This window comes from Nerophis lumbriciformis, linkage group LG19, assembly GCF_033978685.3.
Source record: "Nerophis lumbriciformis linkage group LG19, RoL_Nlum_v2.1, whole genome shotgun sequence".
In the NCBI taxonomy this organism is placed as follows: Eukaryota; Metazoa; Chordata; class Actinopteri; order Syngnathiformes; family Syngnathidae; genus Nerophis; species Nerophis lumbriciformis.
This window is the reverse complement of record NC_084566.2, coordinates 6,473,066-6,495,588: the sequence shown is the minus strand read 5'-3', so window position 1 is coordinate 6,495,588 and position 22,523 is coordinate 6,473,066. Positions and strand designations below refer to the sequence as shown.

Here is a 22,523-nt window from a genome sequence, read left to right as displayed (position 1 = left end):
TGAACATCAAATATATTGTCTTTGTAGTGCATTCAATTGAATATGGGTTGAAAAGGATTTGCAAATCATTGTATTCCGTTTATATTTACATCTAACACAATTTCCCAACTCATATGGAAACGGGGTTTGTGCAATGCAATACGAACCAAATTCAAACTTAGCTCCACTTAAAAAGTAGGCCAAACCAAGATGGTGTTTGGCTGCCGTATAATGGAGTTCACAATGCCGCAACACACTACAGACTGGTGCTGTATTGAGTGGGTTTAATTAACATTTAAACTTTGTCCAGAAAACCTTTCGGTTAGATGAGAGATCCATGCCACCCTCCAACACCCTCATATAGCCTGTTGTATAGGTAAGAGTGGAACATGATGCATTATCCCATATTTGGTCGAAAGAAAAAAAGTTACTTTATTTTGGAGAGTACAGTGCAACTCTTAAGTAAAACGTCCATTGGGTCAAACAACTTCAAATATGTCTCAAAGTTATGGCCGCCATGTAAAATAACCGCTTATCTCATTAGACCTCAGTTCATATAGCATTAAACTTTACTGTGTACACTTTGTCACATGCTTGCATACAGTAGTTGCTGGTGGCATGACCCCAAGATGCAAACACTTGGGCGATATGCAAGTAACAAGTGCTTTTAGTTAAGTACAGTGCAGGAACAAAAAATCAAAGCGGAAACAAATAGTTAATGCACATAGCCACAATAGACAAAGCAGTATCGCAACGAAGGCGACATCGGCAGATAAACTCTATGATTAGTGATCGGAGGCAGGTGAGTCCCCTGATCACTAATCAAGAGCAGACCTAGGGAAAAGCACCCGGAAACAGTTGTGAAGTCACTGCAAAACAAAACCAAAACAGAAGAAGAAGAAAAAATAAGAGCGCTAGACAAGAATAAACACTAAATATAAGAAAACAACACAAAAACCCCAAAACTGTCACATACATCATGACAATGTACATGCTTAGCTTTTTTTTTTAAACTTTTTGTAGCTTTATTGTGAGACTTGTCGGCCTCAAGGGAGCGTTTTTTAGTTTTTCTACACTAATTTGACTTAAGACAGTTATGTTACTGTAATTGATGAGCTTCAGTTTGACTCTGGAACATATTACTTATATTACCAGTATGTTCTACAGGTATTTTCATTTCACATTTAAACAAATGTTAGGCCAACCAGCATCCCACTATATATTCTGTCCACTCTACAATGCATTTCAAAATATTTTTAAATAAGACCAATGTGGCAGAGACATTACTTTTGAGATCTGTGATAAAAAACAGAAGTACGGTGATGTGCAAAATATTGACAGTCTGTCCATTAGTAAAATCAATGCAATACTGTGTGCACCACAATGTCTATGACCCATGCCATTAGGGCTACTAAAAAGTCCTAAGCATTATTGGTCAGTGGGGGAAATATGATGCACTTCTGCTAAATGGTCTTCTGTAATACTGTTTTTAATAATAATTAGATCTGGAAGTCATCTCAACCAATCCAGTTAGAATGACCTCACCATATGGGTCCTCTCATTCTTAGACTACGTTTACACTGCAGGCCAAAACAAAAGAACAGCTGGAACTTTATTTTCAGGAGGCAAATAGGGGTTTAATAAGTTCAAAATAATAAGATTGTGATCAAATAAAAGCAAAACTCTTTATAAAGTAGAAAAACTATGAAAAATGTGAAATCAAAATTGGGAAATTTTATTTTTAGACTAAATCGCCCAGCCTTATGTTTTAAGTTACAGCGTTTTTTTGTCATGACGAGGCCTGGGCGATATGGTCTAGAAATAAAATCTCACATAATAAATAAAAACAAATTCCTCAATTAACATTTTTTTCCCCTGCTTTTTAAAGAAACCAATAAATACAAATGACAGAGATAATTCAAAACGTGTTTTTCTTTTATTTGATCAAAAAATGGTATACTGAAATTAGGGCTGGGCGATATATCGATATGTGCGAAATATCGCGGGTTTGACTCTGTGCGATATAAAAAATGACACTACAGGCTCTTCCCACTCTTTCCTGTGTCTCCTTCTCACAGACAGCAAGCGCAGCTTCTACACACGTCACATACTGTCACGTCATACGTCACAATCGTATACGCCCTCCTTGAGCAGAGAGGTAGCAGCAGGGCTAAGGTTAGCTGTGATGCTAGCGGTAATATGAGCGAAAGAAGGTGCGAATCTAGTAACAAATGAAGGAATAATTAACTCCCCCAAAAAACAGCAGGGCGTCCATCGTCTGGCGGTGGTTTGGCTTCAAGTGGGAATATGTCGAACAGACAACCGTAATTTGTCAAGTGTGGGGCGAAAACGTTGCTATAAAAAGTAGCATTACTGCTAATATGTAGCATCATTTGAAAAGTCACTTGCTAGAGAATGAAGAGTGCTTACTCCGCATGTCAACATCTCCGTTCGGTGCCACACCCCCACACCATCAAAATGCCGAGGCAAACATTTCCAGATCAACACCGTATGAAAAAAATAGTGATTTTTTTAGTTGTGATTTCCTTCTCTGCATGAAAGTTTTAAAAGTAGCATATATTAATGCAGTATGAAGAAGAATGTTTTAATGTAGACACATAGAATCATCATACTGCTGTGATTATATGCATCAGGTGTTCATTCAAGGCTAAGGCAAAATATCGAGATATATATCGTGTATCGCAATATAACTGAAATGCATCTTACTCTTAGCAAAAATCTAATTTGTATAATGTTGTTCTTTTTTGACCAGATATGAATTGTGCTTTTATATGGAATGATTTTCAAATAACTGAATTAAGAGCTTCTTCTGATTAGCAATACTTCTGTCTTAAATGAAATACTTCTGTTAACAAAAATGTAGCATTGTAAATTGCATGCAAACATATACAAATCTCTAACATTGAGATCAATAAAGTGCGAACTGAAAACTTCTGTCTTGAATCAAATTCTTCTGTAAATAAAAATGTATGCAAATAAATTATCAAGTAAAACATTGAGAAGACTATAGTTTCAGTAAGCTTTTTCATCCACACATCTTGGTGACTGCTTTCGTTCTCCACTGTGCTTCTTTCTCATCATACATTGTATCTTCATACATGGTACCTGGTGTCAGGGGCGCCGCTAGGGATTTTGGGCCCCATGAAAATAATCTTTACAGGGCCCCCAACACAGTGTAATTATTTTTTCTGTATTATAATTTCATCATCATTAGGGGCCTCTCTGGGCCCCCCTCCATCATGGGCCCCTAGAATCCGTCTCCTTTACCCCCCCTTTTCGGCGCCCCTGCCTGGTGTAAATGGTTCCATCACAGTAAGGTGCTTTATACCCAGAGTTTGTTTGTTGTTGCGGTCTTGTTTGCCTTGTAAAAAGTTGTATTTTCCGCACTGGACTTGACACTTTGGTTTCAGATGCAGGAATAAGTTTGTTGTGCTGCTGCCTTTTTTAAACAAACGTTGCAGCGGGCAGTCATTTCTTCCACCCCTGTTGCCGCAAATCAAAACTACTGACAACACTATTATTTTCTTTGGAACAAGTGTGTCGCTCTCGTTAGCGTTAGTATTAGCCATATTTTGCTTGGCGTGTGAATCTTCCTGAGGAAATGAGGAGGAGGCAAAAAGTATGCCTGAGCAAGTATTTTTTTTTTAAATCATCTGCAACAAAAATCTCAATTTATCGATTAAAGGCCTACTGAAATGCGATTTTCTTATTTAAACGGGGATAGCAGGTCCATTCTATGTGTCATACTTGATCATTTCGCGATATTGCCATATTTTTGCTGAAAGGATTTAGTAGAGAACATCGACGATAAAGTTCGCAACTTTTGGTCGCTGATAAAAAAGCCTTGCCTGTACCGGAAGTAGCAGACGAGTAGCGTGACGTCACAGGTTGTGGAGCTCCTCACATCTGCACATTGTTTACAATCATGGCCACCAGCAGCGAGAGCGATTCGGACTGAGAAAGCGACGATTTCCCCATTAATTTGAGCGAGGATGAAAGATTTGTGGATGAAGAAAGTGAGAGTGAAGGACGAGAGGGCAGTGGGAGCAAATCAGATAGGGAAGATGCTGTGAGAGGCGGGTGGGACCTGATATTCAGCTGGGAATGAATAAAACAGTAAATAAATACAAGACATATATACACTCTATTATCCACAACACAACCAGGCTTATATTTAATATGCCACAACACACTCAATCCCACAGCCCAAAGTACTGTTCACCTCCCCAAAGTTCATACAGCACATATATTTCCCCAAAGTCTCCAAAGTTACGTACGTGACATGCACATAGCGACACGCACATACGGGCAAGCGATCAAATGTTTGGAAGCCGCAGCTGCATGCGTACTCACGGTACCGCGTCTGCGCATCCAACTCAAAGTCCTCCTGGTAAGAGTCTCTGTTCCAGTTCTCCACAGGCCAATGGTAAAGCTTGACTGTCATCTTCCGGGAATGTAAACAATGAAACACCGGCTGTGTTATCCGGCACAACAGTCAGGGGGTGCATTCTACGGCGGGGTGCGTTATCCGGCACAACACCTGCCGCAATACACCGCTTCCCACCTACAGCTTTCTTCTTTGCTGTCTCCATTGTTCATTGAACAAATTGCAAAAGATTCACCAACACAGATGTCTAGAATACTGTGGAATTTTGCGATGAAAACAGACGACTTAATAGCTGGCCACCATGCTGTCCCAAAATGTCCTCTACAATCCGTGACGTCACGTGCAGGCGTCATCATACCGAGACGTTTTCAGCAGGGTATTTCGCGCAAAATTTAAAATTGCACTTTAGTAAGCTAACCCGGCCGTATTGGCATGTGTTGCAATGTTAAGATTTCATCATTGATATATAAACTATCAGACTGCGTGGTCGGTAGTAGTGGGTTTCAGTAGGCCTTTAAATCATCTGCAACAAAAATCTCAATTTATCGATTAAAGGCCTACTGAAATGCGATTTTCTTATTTAAACGGGGATAGCAGGTCCATTCTATGTGTCATACTTGATCATTTCGCGATATTGCCATATTTTTGCTGAAAGGATTTAGTAGAGAACATCGACGATAAAGTTCGCAACTTTTGGTCGCTGATAAAAAAGCCTTGCCTGTACCGGAAGTAGCAGACGAGTAGCGTGACGTCACAGGTTGTGGAGCTCCTCACATCTGCACATTGTTTACAATCATGGCCACCAGCAGCGAGAGCGATTCGGACTGAGAAAGCGACGATTTCCCCATTAATTTGAGCGAGGATGAAAGATTTGTGGATGAAGAAAGTGAGAGTGAAGGACGAGAGGGCAGTGGGAGCAAATCAGATAGGGAAGATGCTGTGAGAGGCGGGTGGGACCTGATATTCAGCTGGGAATGAATAAAACAGTAAATAAATACAAGACATATATACACTCTATTATCCACAACACAACCAGGCTTATATTTAATATGCCACAACACACTCAATCCCACAGCCCAAAGTACTGTTCACCTCCCCAAAGTTCATACAGCACATATATTTCCCCAAAGTCTCCAAAGTTACGTACGTGACATGCACATAGCGACACGCACATACGGGCAAGCGATCAAATGTTTGGAAGCCGCAGCTGCATGCGTACTCACGGTACCGCGTCTGCGCATCCAACTCAAAGTCCTCCTGGTAAGAGTCTCTGTTCCAGTTCTCCACAGGCCAATGGTAAAGCTTGACTGTCATCTTCCGGGAATGTAAACAATGAAACACCGGCTGTGTTATCCGGCACAACAGTCAGGGGGTGCATTCTACGGCGGGGTGCGTTATCCGGCACAACACCTGCCGCAATACACCGCTTCCCACCTACAGCTTTCTTCTTTGCTGTCTCCATTGTTCATTGAACAAATTGCAAAAGATTCACCAACACAGATGTCTAGAATACTGTGGAATTTTGCGATGAAAACAGACGACTTAATAGCTGGCCACCATGCTGTCCCAAAATGTCCTCTACAATCCGTGACGTCACGTGCAGGCGTCATCATACCGAGACGTTTTCAGCAGGGTATTTCGCGCAAAATTTAAAATTGCACTTTAGTAAGCTAACCCGGCCGTATTGGCATGTGTTGCAATGTTAAGATTTCATCATTGATATATAAACTATCAGACTGCGTGGTCGGTAGTAGTGGGTTTCAGTAGGCCTTTAAATCGATACATTATCGTATATTGGCATTCAGCAAATGGAGCGTAAAACACAACCAAAAATTATGGCGACAGGCCGAGTTACACTGTTCCTTACACCCACCCATCCCCTTCCCCTGGAGAGACACCACCTTAACTAACAAATGTTCTGGGGAAACACTGCTAAGGATGCACACAAAAGGTGTGAATAGCTAACAGTTAACACTACACGGCAGAGCCACAGAAAACGTAAATCGTGAGTGGGGCCACACCAGAAGAGATGAGCACGACTGAAAGGGTTACCAATTGGAATCTACTGGTGCCGAGTAAATGGACTGGACAGCTTAAGTATTCAGGAGAAATTATTATCAGGTGTGTGCGCAGGTGGCTCCGCCCAGGGGCGCCGCTAGGGATTTTGGGCCCCATGAAAAGAATCTTTACAGGGCCCCCAACACAGTGTCATTATTTTTTCTGTATTATAATTTCATCATCATTAGGGGCCTCTCTGGGCCCTCTCCATCATGGGCCCCTAGAATCCGTCTCCTTTACCCCCCCCTTTTCGGCGCCCCTGGCTCCGCCCCGTGACCCAGAAACCAAGCACTGCAACAAAACGAAGACAGGTGGCAGCAGAGTTGCCACATCATAACACTTTTCTCCTTCTATTATGTCTCTCAAGTGAGGCCTACAATACTCCTCTTATGGCAGTGTGTCGAACAAAAGGAAAGTGAAAGTGAAAAGTGATTAATTACTCAGAAAGTGGAGAAACGGCAAGCAACATTGGCTGCATTCCCTGTCCAAAACACTAAAACACTCATTAAATCTACAGAAGGTGAAATGGACAGTGACAATTAAGCAGCGTAGTGGTCTCATTAATGAGACTTCCTCCTCCTTTTAAGCCTGTCTTTGCCTTCCTTGCAATCTCCTTCCAGTGTGCAAAACAACCACAGGGATAAAAGTGAGAAGTTGTTGTTTTTTTCTTACGGTTTCATTTAATTCTTGTAATTATTTAGTCTTTATTTTATCATAAGAACTAGAGATGTCCGATAATATCGGCCGATAAATGCTTTAAAATGCAATATCGGAAATTATTGGTATTGCTTTTTTTATTATCAGTATCGTTTTTTTGTTTTGTTTGTTTTTTGTTCGGTTAAATCAACATTAAAAAACACAAGATACACTTACAATTAGTGCACCAACCCAAAAAACCTCCCTCCCCCATTTAAACTCATTCACACTAATTTATACAAAAGGGTTGTTTTTTTCTGTTATTAATATTCTGGTTCCTACATTATATATCAATATATATCAATACAGTATGCGGGGATACAGTCCGTAAGCACACATGATTGTGCGTGCTGCTGGTCCACTAATAGTACTAACCTTTAACAGTTAATTTTACTAATTTTCATTAATTACTAGTTTCTATGTAACTGTTTTTATATTGTTTTACTTTCTTTTTTATTCAAGAAAATGTTTTTAATTTATTTATCTTATATTATTAATTTTTTTAAAAAGGACCTTATCTTCACCATACCTGGTTGTCCAAATTAGGCATAATAATGTGTTAACTCCACGACTGTATATATCGGTATCGGTTGATATCGGTATCTGTAATTAAGAGTTGGACAATATCAGAATATCGGATATCGGCCAAAAAGCCATTATCGGACATCCCTAATAGGAACATAACTTGCATCTCCGGGAGTAATAGTAAAAAAATCTTGTCACAGTGCTTCAGATTAACTGCCTCTATTCCAAGATCTAAACCAGCGGAACCATCGCTTCAATCAATCAATCAATCCAAGATTATTTATATAGCCCTAAATCACAAGTGTCTCAAAGGGCTGCACAAGCCACAACGACTCGATCAAAGCTCCACCAAAACACAGGAGTCTTTTAAAAACCAAAGCTATCCAATGTGTCAGTGTGAGTGTTTACTTTCTCCCGACTGGACGTGTCACAGCGCATCCAAGAGCAGACGGGCTTGTTTCTCCACCAAAAATGTGTACACGTGTGAAAGGGTGCGAGTACATATTTATCAATCCTGTTGCTTTCTGTTTAAACAGCCAAGAGGAATGTCGGTCAGTTTCCCTTGGAAGAAGAAAAAAAAAAAGTGGATATCGGTATTTCCTGAAGCAGCCCTGAGAACACCCACATGGCCACTCACACAGATCCAACAAGGCGAGTCTTGCTCTCAAAACATTAGACCATCTTGAATGGTGCAGGGTGCTCACTGAGCTCAGAGGTTTTTATAAAAAACCTCATTTAGTCATGCGACAACTCTGAAATGAATAATTGCACACGAATCAAAATACTTTTCGACACCCTAGGAATGTACATGGTGACTGTTTTAAGAGTTAATGAAAACAGTGTTGACATGAGGTCGGTTTGACCTTTACTCAGAGCGAGAGTCAGACTGTGTTTATTATTGTGAGTGTAGTTTGCACTTCTGTGGAACTGCACTACATCATACAAGAGTTGTCAAGAACAAGTCTATCAAAACCTTTTGTTTTTGGGGTTTTCACAGACTTGTAACTCACCAGTATTTGTCTCTGTTAACTTATTTATTTACTCACCCCTGTTACTGCTGTGCAACTCTTACTCGCCATTACTACAAATTAGGGATGTACCAAAATGGAAATTTCTTTTAAAAGTTAAAGTACCAATGATTGTCACACACACACTAGGTGTGGTGAGATTATCCTCTGCATTTGACCCAGGTCCAGGAGGATAAGGAGTGATGGTGACCCAGAGTCAACAGTCATCAGAAGGTTGTTTGTTACCCTGAGCAGAGCTGTTTCCGTACTATGGGCTGAACGAAAGCCTAACTGAACATTTTCAAACAGGTTGTTATGTTATGTGCTCCCCTCACCCCCTGGGAGGTGAGGGGAGCAGTGAGCAGTAGCGGTGGCTGCGCCCGGGAATAATGTTTGGTGATTTAACCCCCACTTCCAACCCTTGATGCTGAGTGCCAAACAGGGAGGTAATGGGTCCCATTTTTATAGTATTTGGTTTGACTAGGCCGTTATCATTATTATTGTGGTACTGTTTTATGTGCTCAAAAGAGTACTTAAACACAAACTGGAATCTTTGGCCAAATTATTATTATTATTATTTTAAATAACTAAAATAAATAGACAAACTATTAGATAACCCACTATAACTACTATTTATCTAATACTAATATTAAAACTATTTTGCATGTTTTGTGTTTCTTATATTTAACTAATAGTGTTTCAATGTTAGTATTGGATCTGTTTTAATGGCCAATCTTATATTGTTTTAAATATTGGTTAGCACTAGGGATGTCCGATATTATCAGCCGATAAATGCTTTAAAATGTAGTATCGGAAATTATCGGTATCGGTTTCAAAATTATCGGTATCGGTTTCAAAAAGTAAAATGTATGTCTTTTTAAAACGCCGGTGCGTAGGGAGGCGTACAGAGCGCCAATAAACCATAAAGGCACTTCCTTTGCGTGCTGGCCCAATCCCAAATTATCTACGGCTTTTCACACACACAAGTGAATGCAAGGCATTGTTGGTCAACAGCCATACAGGTCACACTGAGGGTGGCCGTATAAAAAACTTTAACACTGTTACAAATATGCGCCACACTGTGAACCCACACCAAACAAAAATGACAAACACATTTCGGGAGAACATCAGCACCGTAACACAACATAAACACAACAGAACAAATACACAGAACCCCTTGCAGCACTAACTCTTCCGGGACGCTACAATATAGACCCCCCGCTAACCCCTATCCCCCCGACCTCAACCCCGCCCACCTCAACCTCCTTATGCTCTCTCAGGGAGAGCATGTCCCAAATTCCAAGCTGCTGTTTTGAGGCATGTTAAAAAAAAAAGCTCTTTGTGACTTCAATAATAAATATGGCAGTGCCATGCTGGCACTTTTTTTCCATAACTTGAGTTGATTGATTTTGGAAAACCTTGTTACATTGTTTAATGCATCCAGCGGGGCATCACAAAAAAATTAGGCATAATAATGTGTTAATTCCACGACTGTATATATCGGTATCGGTTGATATCGGAATCGGTAATTATGAGTTGGACAATATCGTAATATCGGATATCGGCAAAAAAAGCCATTATCGGACATCTCTAGTTAGCACTGTAATTTAAGATTTATTTTAATGAAAAATGCGTAACAAATAAAATCTACAATTATTTTTTATTATTTCTGGCAGGCGTTTTGATGTCCGACTGAACTCTGTTTAGTGGTCCTTGAGCCCACAGTAAAAACACCCCCGTCTCGTATTTCTCTGAGTATAGAACAATCACAATCACTCTGTACTAAGAGAGCACAGCTTGTGGCTTCAATGTGCACAATTGAATATTGTAGCTGCTTAACCAGGGCTGGGCAATTAATTTGCCTCGGGGGGCCACATTTAGAGAAACAAATGTGTCTGGGGGCCGGTATATACAGTTGTGCTCATAAGTTTACATACCCTGGGAGAATTTATGATTTCTTGGCCATTCTTCAGAGAATATGAATGATAGCACAAAAACCTTTCTTCCACTCGTGCTTAATGGTTGTGTGAAGCTATTTATTGGCAAACAACTGTGTTTACTCTTTTTAAATCAAAATGACAAAAGAAAGTACCCAAATGACCCTGATCAAAAGTTTACATACCCCAGTGACTTTGATCTGATAACATGCACAAAAGTTGACACAAACAGGTTTGAATGGTTAATCAAGGTTCCAATCCTCACCTGTGACATGTTTGTTTGTAATTAATGTGTGTGTATAAAATGTCAGTGAGTTTCTGGGCTTCTGACAGACCCTTGCATCTTTCATTCAGTGCTGCACAGATGTTTCTGGATTCTGAGTCATGGGGAAGGCAAAATAACTGTCAAAGGATCTGCGAGAAAAGGTAATTGAACTGCATAAAATAGGAAAGGGGTAGCAAAAGATATCCAAGGAATCAAGAATGCCAATCAGCAGTGTTCAAACCCTGATTAAGAAATGGAAAATGAGGGATTCAGGTAGACCAGCAAAGATTTCAGCCACAACTGCCAGGAAAATTGTTCGAGATGCAAAGAAAAATCCACAAATAACTTCAGCTGAAATACAGGACTCTGTGAAAAATTGTGGTGTGGCTGTTTCAAGATGCACAATAAGGAGGCACTTGAAGAAAAATGGGTTGCATGGTCAAGTGGCCAAAAAGTTCAATTTTGGTCTCATCACTCCAAATTACTTTGTTCCAGAAGTTTTGAGGCTTGCCTCTTGGAAACTTACCGACTTAAATTTCACTTATCGAATATTGGCCCAGGCCTGCTAATGCTTTCTTCCAGTTCCAGTTTCAATCATTTAGATTTCTACAGCGTTTGTTCTTAAAACCATGTGACAAACTGAAAAGAGGGTTTATAGTTTAAAAATATTTTCTCATTTCAGCTTCTATAGCTCTGATTGTTATGCTTGTTCTTCTTCATCTGTGAATAATGTAGTAAAGAGTGGTGTGTTGGTCCCCCATGGAGATTGGCGAACTGATAACTCACTAGTAATCACATGCCAGAGATAACTGGTTTCCAGTTGCACAATCCCGGTGTGTTAATCTGATCTTTAGAAAGACAAACAGATTAAGGTGGTTCCATGTGTTGTAGAAATCTTATTTTGAGCCGAATTATTCAAGAAATCAGACTAATTTAGTGTATGGACACGTACTGACTGACTCAAGAGTGCTTGTTGCATATGTGTGAGTTCCTGCGCATGCATTTTGTGATGGGTTACTTGAGTGTATTAGGTTCTCGATTCACTTTAGTTTAACACTTATAAGAACTTGTGTCAAGAAATCATACTGAGAGCTGTTCGTAATATCTTACTGGTAGAACCTCCTATCGCAAAACCCTCTTATGCAAACGTTTCCAATTACAAACTACTGACCGAACAAAAATATGCTTAAACATCCTTCTTTCCGGACCACCAAATTTCTGTGCTGTATGTCCTGCAGCATTTTTTTGTACAGGCTCAGTCAGCAGTGACAGAGGAGCTGTTATCAGGGGCAGAAGAGGAGGCAGCAGATGGTATTGTGTCGTCCCGACGGTCTGATCTGAGGCTCCTTTTTAACTTTATTGCCGACCTTAACATGCAGTCCTTAGTTCCAACAAAGTATATAAAATACTCGCAAACATGCTTCTCCTGGCTAGAGCCACACAACATATCCTCATTATCCGCCACACACACTGCAAAGTACGTTGAAGAACATCGGAATGTGGTTATCATATTATCTCTTCATCAAAGATGTAGAAAACGTAGTTGTTGGGAGAACAATAGGAATCTGTGCTAAACTCCAGCAGTGACCAGTAGAGTTACAATAGGATTGTAATGCAACTACAGTATTTCTAGTTAATACAGGTTGCAGAGAGAACGGTTTAGAAGAGAGACACATCACAAACAAGTGAGCCAGACTAATGTGTGTGAGGATTGTACCTGCTGCTGTTTTCTGGATAGAGTTAAAGGGGCCTTATTATGCAAAAACAACTTTTTTTTACCTGTTAGTACCTGCTGATGTGTATTTGGGATCTGTATAAGTCCCACAAATTTAAAAATCAAACCGTGGAGGCATTGCAGAAATATTTTTAAAACAATCTCGCCTTATTTCCTACTTCCTCCAAACAGTCCGTTTGGAATTTTGTTCAAGTGTGACGTTTTTCCCAAGTGTGATGTCAGCGGATTATCCATATATGATATACCCTAACATAATTCCGTGAGTCAGCCAAGTTAAATTTACGTAAAACTGGTTGTGCGACATCATGTCGTGACAACAAAATGCTCTGTTTGTTTAAACCAGCACAAGTTACTACACAAACATTCAGCCTCATCTGAAGTAAAAAAAAGTGCTTTACTTTTAACTTTTATGATTTGTGCAAATGTGCCTTCAACTCGGAAGAAGTGTCTCTTCGTGTGTGCAATGAATCCTGCGCCAGCATAATGATGGATTTTCCAATAAAGTACTTTTAATGACGGGCTTGGTGACTACTATTTAGGGCAATGGAGGAGACAATGAAACAGTAAGTAATAACAGTAGGTCAGAAATGTGTGAATGATACGTTAGCAATGTTAGCTCGCGTTGTTGTGTAGCTGGTTTAGCCTTCTACTGTTAGAAAATAGCGTCACCGTCCTCTGGCAAAATAAAGAATGATTTTCCTAAAAAAAATACTTTTAATTGGATCACTGTCTGCCGTGTTTGGCCATGGATGAGAAAGTTATATAGTCCGTTACTATGTTCGCGATGTAGCTTGCAGCTTAGGTTATAGCCTTGAGCTTCAATTGTTTACAAGTAAAAGCAGCTGTGCAGAGGAGTTATTTGCAATATACAGAATAGTAAAGATTTTTATTGTCAATAGACACATGTACCGTATTTTCCGCACTACAAGGCGGCCCTAAAAACCTCCAATTTTCTCAAAAGCTGACAGTGCGCCTTATATATGGACCAATATTGAGCCACAACAGGTCTCGCAACTACGAGACCTTCTTCTACTAAGCGCTTCTTCTTCTACGGGGGAAAATGAAGTCGGCGGCTGCTTACCGTAGAAGAAGAAGCGCTTCTTCTTCTATGGGGGAAAATGAAGTCGTCGGCTGCTTACCGTAGAAGAAGAAGCGCGTGGTGCACGCTTGGATATATGACTGCGCGAGGCGTGCCGTTTCATTTCCATTTGTGTGTTTATGTAAAGACCCCAAAATGGCTCCTATAAAGAGACACGCTTACGACGCAGAGTTTAAACTCAAGGCGATCAGTCACGCAGCAGAACATGGGAATAGAGCAGCAGCGGGCATGTTGGATGCCGTATTCGCCCAACTGTTTAATTCGGACACTGAAGAAGAAGAATTCGAGGGATTCGTGGATGAGGAATGGGACAAGCTTTATTTGCAAAACTAAGCCCTTTCTTCGAACACCAAGAAGACTAAATGAACAAGGTAAAGTGGATTTTATTTTTTATTCCTAATCATTGTAGCGACTTGGCTGTTAAAGTTAAGGAGTTTTGGGATTTCAAACTGTAAGTGCACCACAGGGCTAGTGACAGCGCGTGCGCGTGTGGCGGCGGCATAGGAGGAGGGACAGTTCAGCTCGTAGTTAACTTTTTGCACTTCAGTGTGTCTCTCAAGGGTATTGGCAGGCTATTTTGGTGGCAGTGAGCAGTGTTTCTTAAAACAGGGGTTCCTAACCTTTGTGACATTAGGACCACATTTTTCACTACAGAGGGGCCCAGGACCCACTCAAACATTAACGCTGAATTAGTAATGTTATGCTTGATTTTAATCATACTCTAATATATCTAACCTACTTATAGTTTATTACCTTGTCAAATGGTATGCAAACATGTGTTAATCACAAAAAAACATTATTTATTCAACACAATCCTTAGGCTTACGTCAGGCTGATTAGAAAAATAAGTATTAACCAAATATACTGCATAAGAAGGGACTCTAACAATTGATGAAAAAAACATTTTCATACAATTATGTACTGCTAAGTTAATAATAAATAATAAGAAATAGGTTTCTTAACTAAACTGTCAATACAATTGAAGTATAAATGAAAATACAGCTTCACAACTGTAGGCATAATTTTTGCACTTAAAGTTGTTATTTATGAAGCCTGATTTATGATTTTTCCCCACTTTTAAAACACTTCCTTGTGGTAGTACGTGCCTCCACAATGACTGGGTCTTCTCCCCGTCAGCCATGTTGTAGTTTTTGCCACTTTCATTTGGAGTCTACTGACAGACCTAAGTTAGAACAATACGCTACTTTGTATTAAAAATGACTACAGCAGAGGATGCATGTACGAACCATTCTGCCCCACAACAAAAGGATAAAGAAAAAGAAGGAGCTTACTGACTACAATGTTAGACTACAATGGCAGACTCGCAAAAAGCCCTTCAGGTAAATTTCTACCATACATGGAGATATCTGCTAAGGCCACAGGGCTGACAAGCTTACAGTACACAGCAAATTCCAAACGACTCGTTTAGAAGAAGATTCAAGATTCAAGATGATTTATTGTCAATTCTTAACATGCACAAGACACATAAGAACTGAAAAGTATATTTTCGGCACAGTCCCACTAGGAGCAGACATACGCTACAGGGAGACAAGACAAGACCGCCGACGGCGCAGCCATTTTTACGGCGCTTTTTAAAAAAAAGGTGATATTGGGAAAGGGTGGGAGAGTAAAAAAATATCAGTCAAAGGCTGGATCCGCAAGAGGGGGTCCAGACTGAGTCCAAGGGAAAAAAAACTCATTTGCAATGCAAACATAAACACGTTACATTTAGTCACAACAAACTCGCAACAGAGGGAGGGGGAGTTGGAGCAAACAAGCAGTGGTGAAGGCGGTGGTTGGGGTTCCCCCAGACCGCCCTCACCAGAGGCAAGACAGAAAAAAAGTATGAAAGAAGGCAAGATTTTTTAAATAATTATCTTGGTAATGCCTCCACTAGTTTAATTTTACATTTTGGGGACTTATGCAGATCCCAAATATGCAAAAGTAGGTACCATCAGGTAAGAAAAGTTGGTTTTGCTTAACTTCTTCATGACTTTAGCTCTGGACTTCTTCTGTTTGCTAGAGATTGTCAGCACTGCCACAAGTGGTGGAAAGGTGTATTACAACTGAGTACTGCTGCGGGCCATACGGACCACAGCTGAGAAACACATATTTTTTGGCGGCCCCCTATGGGACATTCGCAGCTCAACAACGGCCCTATGGTTAAGAAACACTGGCTTACATACACACTATAATGCTAAACTTATTAAACATATTGATGTTATCATTTACATCAACATCATCTATAAAATTCGCTACACCTCCCTGATACCGAAGTACATGTCAAACTACTTCCTTAACGTAAATGACCGCCATAACCACAACACCAGGGGGAGCTCCACTAACCACGTTAAACCCAGATTCCGAACTAACAAAGGTCTTAACTCATTCTCTTTCTATGCCACATCAATGTGGAATGCACTCCCAACAGGTATAAAAGAAAGTGTACCTCCATCCTCCTTCAAAACCGCAATAAAAGTTCACCTCCAGGCAGCTACAACCCTAAACTAACACCCTCCCTGGATTGTTAATAATCAAATGTAAACAATCAAATGCAGATACTTTTTCTTATGCCTTCTGATCTCTCTCTCTCTCTCTCTCTCTCTCTCTCTCTCTCTCTCTCTCTCTCTCTCTCTCTCTCTCTCTCTCTCTCTCTCTCTCTCTCTCTCTCTCTCTCTCTCTCTCTCTCTCTCTCTCTCTCTCTCTCTCTCTCTCTCTCTCTCTCTCTCTCTCTCTCTCTCTGCCCACTACTTGCTGTCCATATCCTACCTAGTCAGACCTACACTGTTCCAATATCCATTTCTCTGTTCTCAATTGTTGATGTCTGATGATAACAACCAAACCTAAGATCTGGAGCGAAGCCGCCTTCTTTTCTTTTTTTTTACAAAGCTGGTGAGCACATACATGTGACAATTTCATGTAGCTAGGGACAGGTCAGAGGTGGTATCGTGAGGAATAAACTGTAAGCTGCCTCAATGGTCAAAAAACAGGATTTAGGGACACATATTACTATTAGAATGTCATTAAAAATCAATTTTAATAAGGAGTCTTTAACTAACTAACTACAATCAAACACAGCCATGATGATATTCTCAATTATCTCAACCTGCCTTCTTTTTTTTGGAATGAACGTGATAAATGGTTTATACTTGTATAGCACTTTTCTACCTTCAAGGTACTCAAAGCGCTTTGACACTATTTCCACATTCATCCATTCACACACTGAATGCAAGGCCCTAACTACGACCCATCAGGAGCAAGGGTGGAGTGTCTTTCCCAAATACACAACGGACGTGACGAGGATGGCAGAAGCCGGGGATCAAACCAGGAACCCTCAGGTTGCTGACACGGCCACTCTACCAACCGTGGCAGGTCGTCCCCAATAACAGCATTGTTGCAGCCTTGTTAGAATGTTCCAAGGGAGGATATCCTAGAACATCTCTTCTTTCTTTTTTACTGCACAGTTTCGCTCCAGATCTCTGTCCGTATGTTCATGTGAAGAAGAGAAAGAGGAGAAAGAGGAGGAGTAGCTCTATGGCGCCCTGAATTCCACCTCACATCTGGAAGCCATCTTCTCTCTCTCGCTTTGTCAAACACTTGCTGACTTTCTGTGTAGCTCTGTGCTGAAATGTAAATAACCCCTGTAATCATACTCCTGCCCTCAGTTTGCCGCCCTGCATGCTGTGTGTGTTGCTGTTTTTTTCATCACCAACATACAGTACATTCAAGCTGAGTTTTATGAGGCAAACTCTATTAAATGCCCTATGACCATGTGAGTGGTTTGTTGGCACCTGCAATCTTCTCCATTATGCTTTCTTGGGATTGTTCATTGAGCAAACACTAATATTTGTAGCATATTGCAAACATATTTTCCCTTTAAAAGGTTTTGTACCATATGGAGAACCATAAATAAAACTGACTTGGCACAACCTCAACATTCCTAGGTTTGAGTTCCAGATCCAAAAGGGTTGCATGGTTAGATTTAGAAGTTCAGAGATGTAGTCACTTGTAAGCAACAGGTTTCACTGCTAACCTAACCTTAAGAGCTGAAAGTACATGTCCGAACTGACTGACTGTCACCTACAACCTTCTTTAAAGGGAATCTATGATGAATTTAGTCTTTTCTGACTTACAAACAACACTCGTAACTTAGATTTGATATCAGGGAAACATCGTTTACTGGATTGTACCGCTCGAAGTGTTGTATGCAGGGGACCAAAGATTTGGAACCGGCTTAATGAGAACCTCAAGATGCTGTATCCATTCTCCAACTTCAAAAATAAACTAAAAACTTATCTATTAACCACCTATATTTAATGCCTCATGTAGGGTAGACTACTGTTGGGTTTTGCATGGTTGAATGAATGTATGTATGTATGTGTATGCTTGCTTTAGTACTATTATCTTGTGTTAATCATATAGCGTTGTTTTTTGTTTTGTTTTTTGTTGTTGTACTTGCTACCATGTTCCATCATTCCATGTATATTCCATCATTCCATGTATATTCTATCCTCTGGACCCCCTGTCAAAAGCTTCTTCTAGCTTATTTGGGGGACCCTTTCACGTACCAACATCTTTAAATGATGATATTTTACTACTATTGTATTTGTTATATGGTATTGTGAATAAACTTGAAACTTGAACTTGAACTTGAACTTGAAACCCTGTTTCCATATGAGTTGGGAAATTGTGTTAGATGTAAATATAAACGGAATACAATGATTTGCAAATCATTTTCAACCCATATTCAGTTGAATATGCTACAAAGACAACATATTTGATGTTCAAACTGATAAACATTTTTTTTTTTTGCAAATAATCATTAACTTTACAATTTGATGCCAGCAACACGTGACAAAGAAGTTGGGAAAGGTGGCAATAAATACTGATAAAGTTGAGGAATGCTCATCAAACACTTATTTGGAACATCCCACAGGTGAACAGGCAAATTGGGAACAGGTGGGTGCCATGATTGGGTATAAAAGTAGATTCCATGAAATGCTCAGTCATTCGCAAACAAGGATGGGGCGAGGGTCACCACTTTGTCAACAAATGCGTGAGCAAATAGTTGAACAGTTTAAGAAAAACCTTTCTCAACCAGCTATTGCAAGGAATTTAGGGATTTCACCATCTACGGTCCGTAATATCATCAAAGGGTTCAGAGAATCTGGAGAAATCACTGCACGTAAGCAGCTAAGCCCGTGACCTTCGATCCCTCAGGCTGTACTGCATCAACAAGCGACATCAGTGTGTAAAGGATATCACCACATGGGCTCCCGGAATACTTCAGAAACCCACTGTCAGTAACTACAGTTGGTTGCTACATCTGTAAGTGCAAGTTAAAACTCTCCTATGCTAGGCGAAAACTATTTATCAACAACACCCAGAAACGCCGTCGGCTTCGCTGGGCCTGAGCTCATCTAAGATGGACTGATACAAAGTGGAACAGTGTTCTGTGGTCTGACGAGTCCACATTTCAAATTGTTTTTGGAAACTGTGGACGTCGTGTCCTCCGGACCAAAGAGGAAAAGAACCATCCGGATTGTTATAGGCGCAAAGTTGAAAAGCCAGCATCTGTGATGGTATGGGGGTATTAGTGCCCAAGACATGGGTAACTTACACATCTGTGAAGGCGCTATTAATGCTGAAAGGTACATACAGGTTTTGGAGCAACATATGTTGCCATAGAAGCAACGTTACCATGGACGCCCCTGCTTATTTCAGCAAGACAATGCCAAGCCACGTGTTACATCAACGTGGCTTCATAGTAAAAGAGTGTGGGTACTAGACTGGCCTGCCTGTAGTCCAGACCTGTCTCCCATTGAAAATGTGTGGCGCATTATGAAGCCTAAAATACCACAACGGAGACCCCCGGACTGTTGAACAACTTAAGCTGTACATCAAGCAAGAATGGGAAAGAATTCCACCTGAGAAGCTTAAAAAATGTGTCTCCTCAGTTCCCAAAGGTTTACTGAGTGTTGTTAAAAGGAAAGGCCATGTAACACAGTGGTGAACATGCTCTTTCCCAACTACTTTGGCACGTGTTGCAGCCATGAAATTCTAAGTTAATTATTATTTGCAAAAAAATAAATAAAGTTTATGAATTTGAACTTCAAATACCGGTATGTTGTCTTTGTAGTGCATTCAATTGAATATGGGTTGAAAAGGATTTGCAAATCATTGTATTCCGTTTATATTTACATCTAACACAATTTCCCAACTCATATGGAAACGGAGTTTGTACAAATGTTGCATACTCGTGTTAAACAATGCCAAAGCATATAATGATGAGGCTCATGCATCTTGTCGTGAGCTTGCACGCAGCTTTGGATGCCTCTTTTGCAGCCTGGCTATGTTGTGACGTCACAGCGAGGTGGACAAACTTATTTGGACAATAAGTAAAGCTTTCATTCAGAGGGTGAAGGGCTGCTTCAAGCTATGAGGAAAACACAAAATAACACAGACATGCGACATGCAGTGACATAAATGTTGCTGAAAAAGCTGCTGTTTTTTATGTAGCCCGAATCGATTGGAGAGCCTGCATGTGTACCAATGTTGTGACCGGGTGAATCTATATGTTTACGAAGTTTATTTTTGACCATGTTTGGAAAGAAAATAGCGTCATGACTCCAATATACTGTATATATTTTCAAAAGACAAATGATGATACTTTTGGAGAGGGTGGGCGTGGCTTCTTTAACAATCTCCAGGAGCAAACATCTTGCAGACAGACTGAAAAAAACAGGTTATAAAAGTGACTGTGGAGCGGAATTTATGCAAAATTTACACCAAAGCATATCTAATACTTATTATCTAGACCACAAAAAGGGGTGTTGAATGTAGTTTTACATTCTGTTTATCTGCCATGTTGTTGTGGTTACTCATTCTGTTCATTTCTCCTCCACATGTTCAGACCATTGACTTCCGTACCACTTTGCACACCTGTTAACATTTATCTTCATTCACTATAAATACATGACGATCACTCCTAGTGATCGGAGGTTCATGCTTGCCCAACCAATTCCTTATACCTTCACTGTTGCTGCTCCCTGGTATGACAACTGCATTCTACTGCTTGCTTGTTACTAAATTGTCCGTGGTACCGTCTAAGCGGGCTGGCTCCTGAAGTCTCATGTTTTGTGACTGTTTTATCTGAGCGTTTGCTCCTACGCTGCGGCGTATATGTTTTTCGTTCGTTGAGCATTAAAATACTTCAAGATGCATTGTGCCTGGATCTTCCTTTTTTGCAAACTGGAATCTTGAGAAATACCAGAACATCCATCCGTCCATTTTCTACCGCTTAGGCAACTCAGAATATGTAGATTAAAATAATCAAAGGTTCCCTGTAGAACTTGCACCTGGCTCGCTGACAACAAGCTATCCATATACTTAGGTAAGACGGAATCCATCCTGTTTGGGTCCCACATCAACCTTAAGAATTTCAATGACTTCACTATGAAAGTGGGTGACATTGTTATCACCAGGAAAGATGAGGTCACCTACCTAGATTCCATTCTAGAGGCTAATCTTTCCTGTGATAAAATGGCAACAAAGGTAATCAAAAAGGTCAACCAAAACAAGATTTCTCTATAGAATCTCCTCTCTGGTGAACAAAAGCACCATGAGGATTCTAGCGGGAACTCTTGTTCAACACTTTTTCGATTACGCATGCACCTCCTGGTACCCTACCACCTCCAAAACCCTCAAATCTAAACTCCAAACATCCCAGAACAAGCTAGTCAGATTACTTCTAGACCTCTACCCCAGATGACACCTCACTCCTACCTACTTTTTCAAAGTGGGCTGGCTCAGGGTGAAGGACAGAGTAAAACAACTTGCACTGAGCCTAGTCTATAAAACTACACCTACACCTCCCTGATACCGAAATACATGTCAAACTACTTTCTTAACGTAAATGACCGCCATAACCACAACACCAGGGGGAGCTCCACTAACCACGTTAAACCCAGATTCCGATCTAACAAAGGTCTTAACTCATTCTCTTTCTATGCCACATCAATGTGGAATGCGCTCCCAACAGGTGTAAAAGAAAGGGCATCTCTATCCTCCTTCAAAACCGCAATAAAAGTACACCTCCAGGCAACTTCAACCCTAAACTAACACCCTCCCCGGATTGTTAATAATCAAATGTAAATAATCAAATGTAGATACTTTTTCTTATGCCTTTTGATCTCTCTCTCTCTCTCTCTCTCTATGTCCACTACTTGCTGTACATATCCTACCAAGTCAGACCTACACTGTTTCAATGTCCATTTCTCTGTTCTCAATTGTTGATGACTGAAGTGATGATAACCACCAAACCTAACCCCCACCCCCTCCACACCCCGGATTGTAAATAAAGTAAATAATTTAATGTATATACCCTGATGATTATCTTGTGTGATGACTGTATTATGATGATAGTATATATCTGATAGTATATATCTGTATCATGAATCAATTTAGGTAGACCCCAACTTAAACAAGTTGAAAAACTTATTCGGGTGTTACCATTTAGTGGTCAGTTGTACGGAATATGTACTTCACTGTGCAACCTACTAATAACAGTCTCAATCAATCAATCAATCAATCAATCAATCCCTTTAAGTGTAAACTGAACTCAAGGCCCGCACTGAAACAGTTACGAAATGTCAGGACTCTTATCAAATTTACAATAATGACGGAACCCTTCTTTGATATTTCAGCTTTCTTTTTTCCTTAATAAATGAAATCATGGTCAATTTAATTTGGGTCTTTTAACAATCATTTGCAAACAAAAGATAACTGCTGTTTACAAATGTGTGTTGAATAATT

The 22,523-nt window shown here is 40.2% G+C and overlaps 1 protein-coding gene across 4 annotated transcripts in view; it reads right to left on the bottom strand.

Annotated features, from left to right (window-relative positions):
- LOC133618868 (uncharacterized) overlaps positions 1–22,523 on the bottom strand; it is a 142,684-nt gene that overhangs the window by 106,814 nt on the left and 13,347 nt on the right. The window lies entirely within an intron of this gene.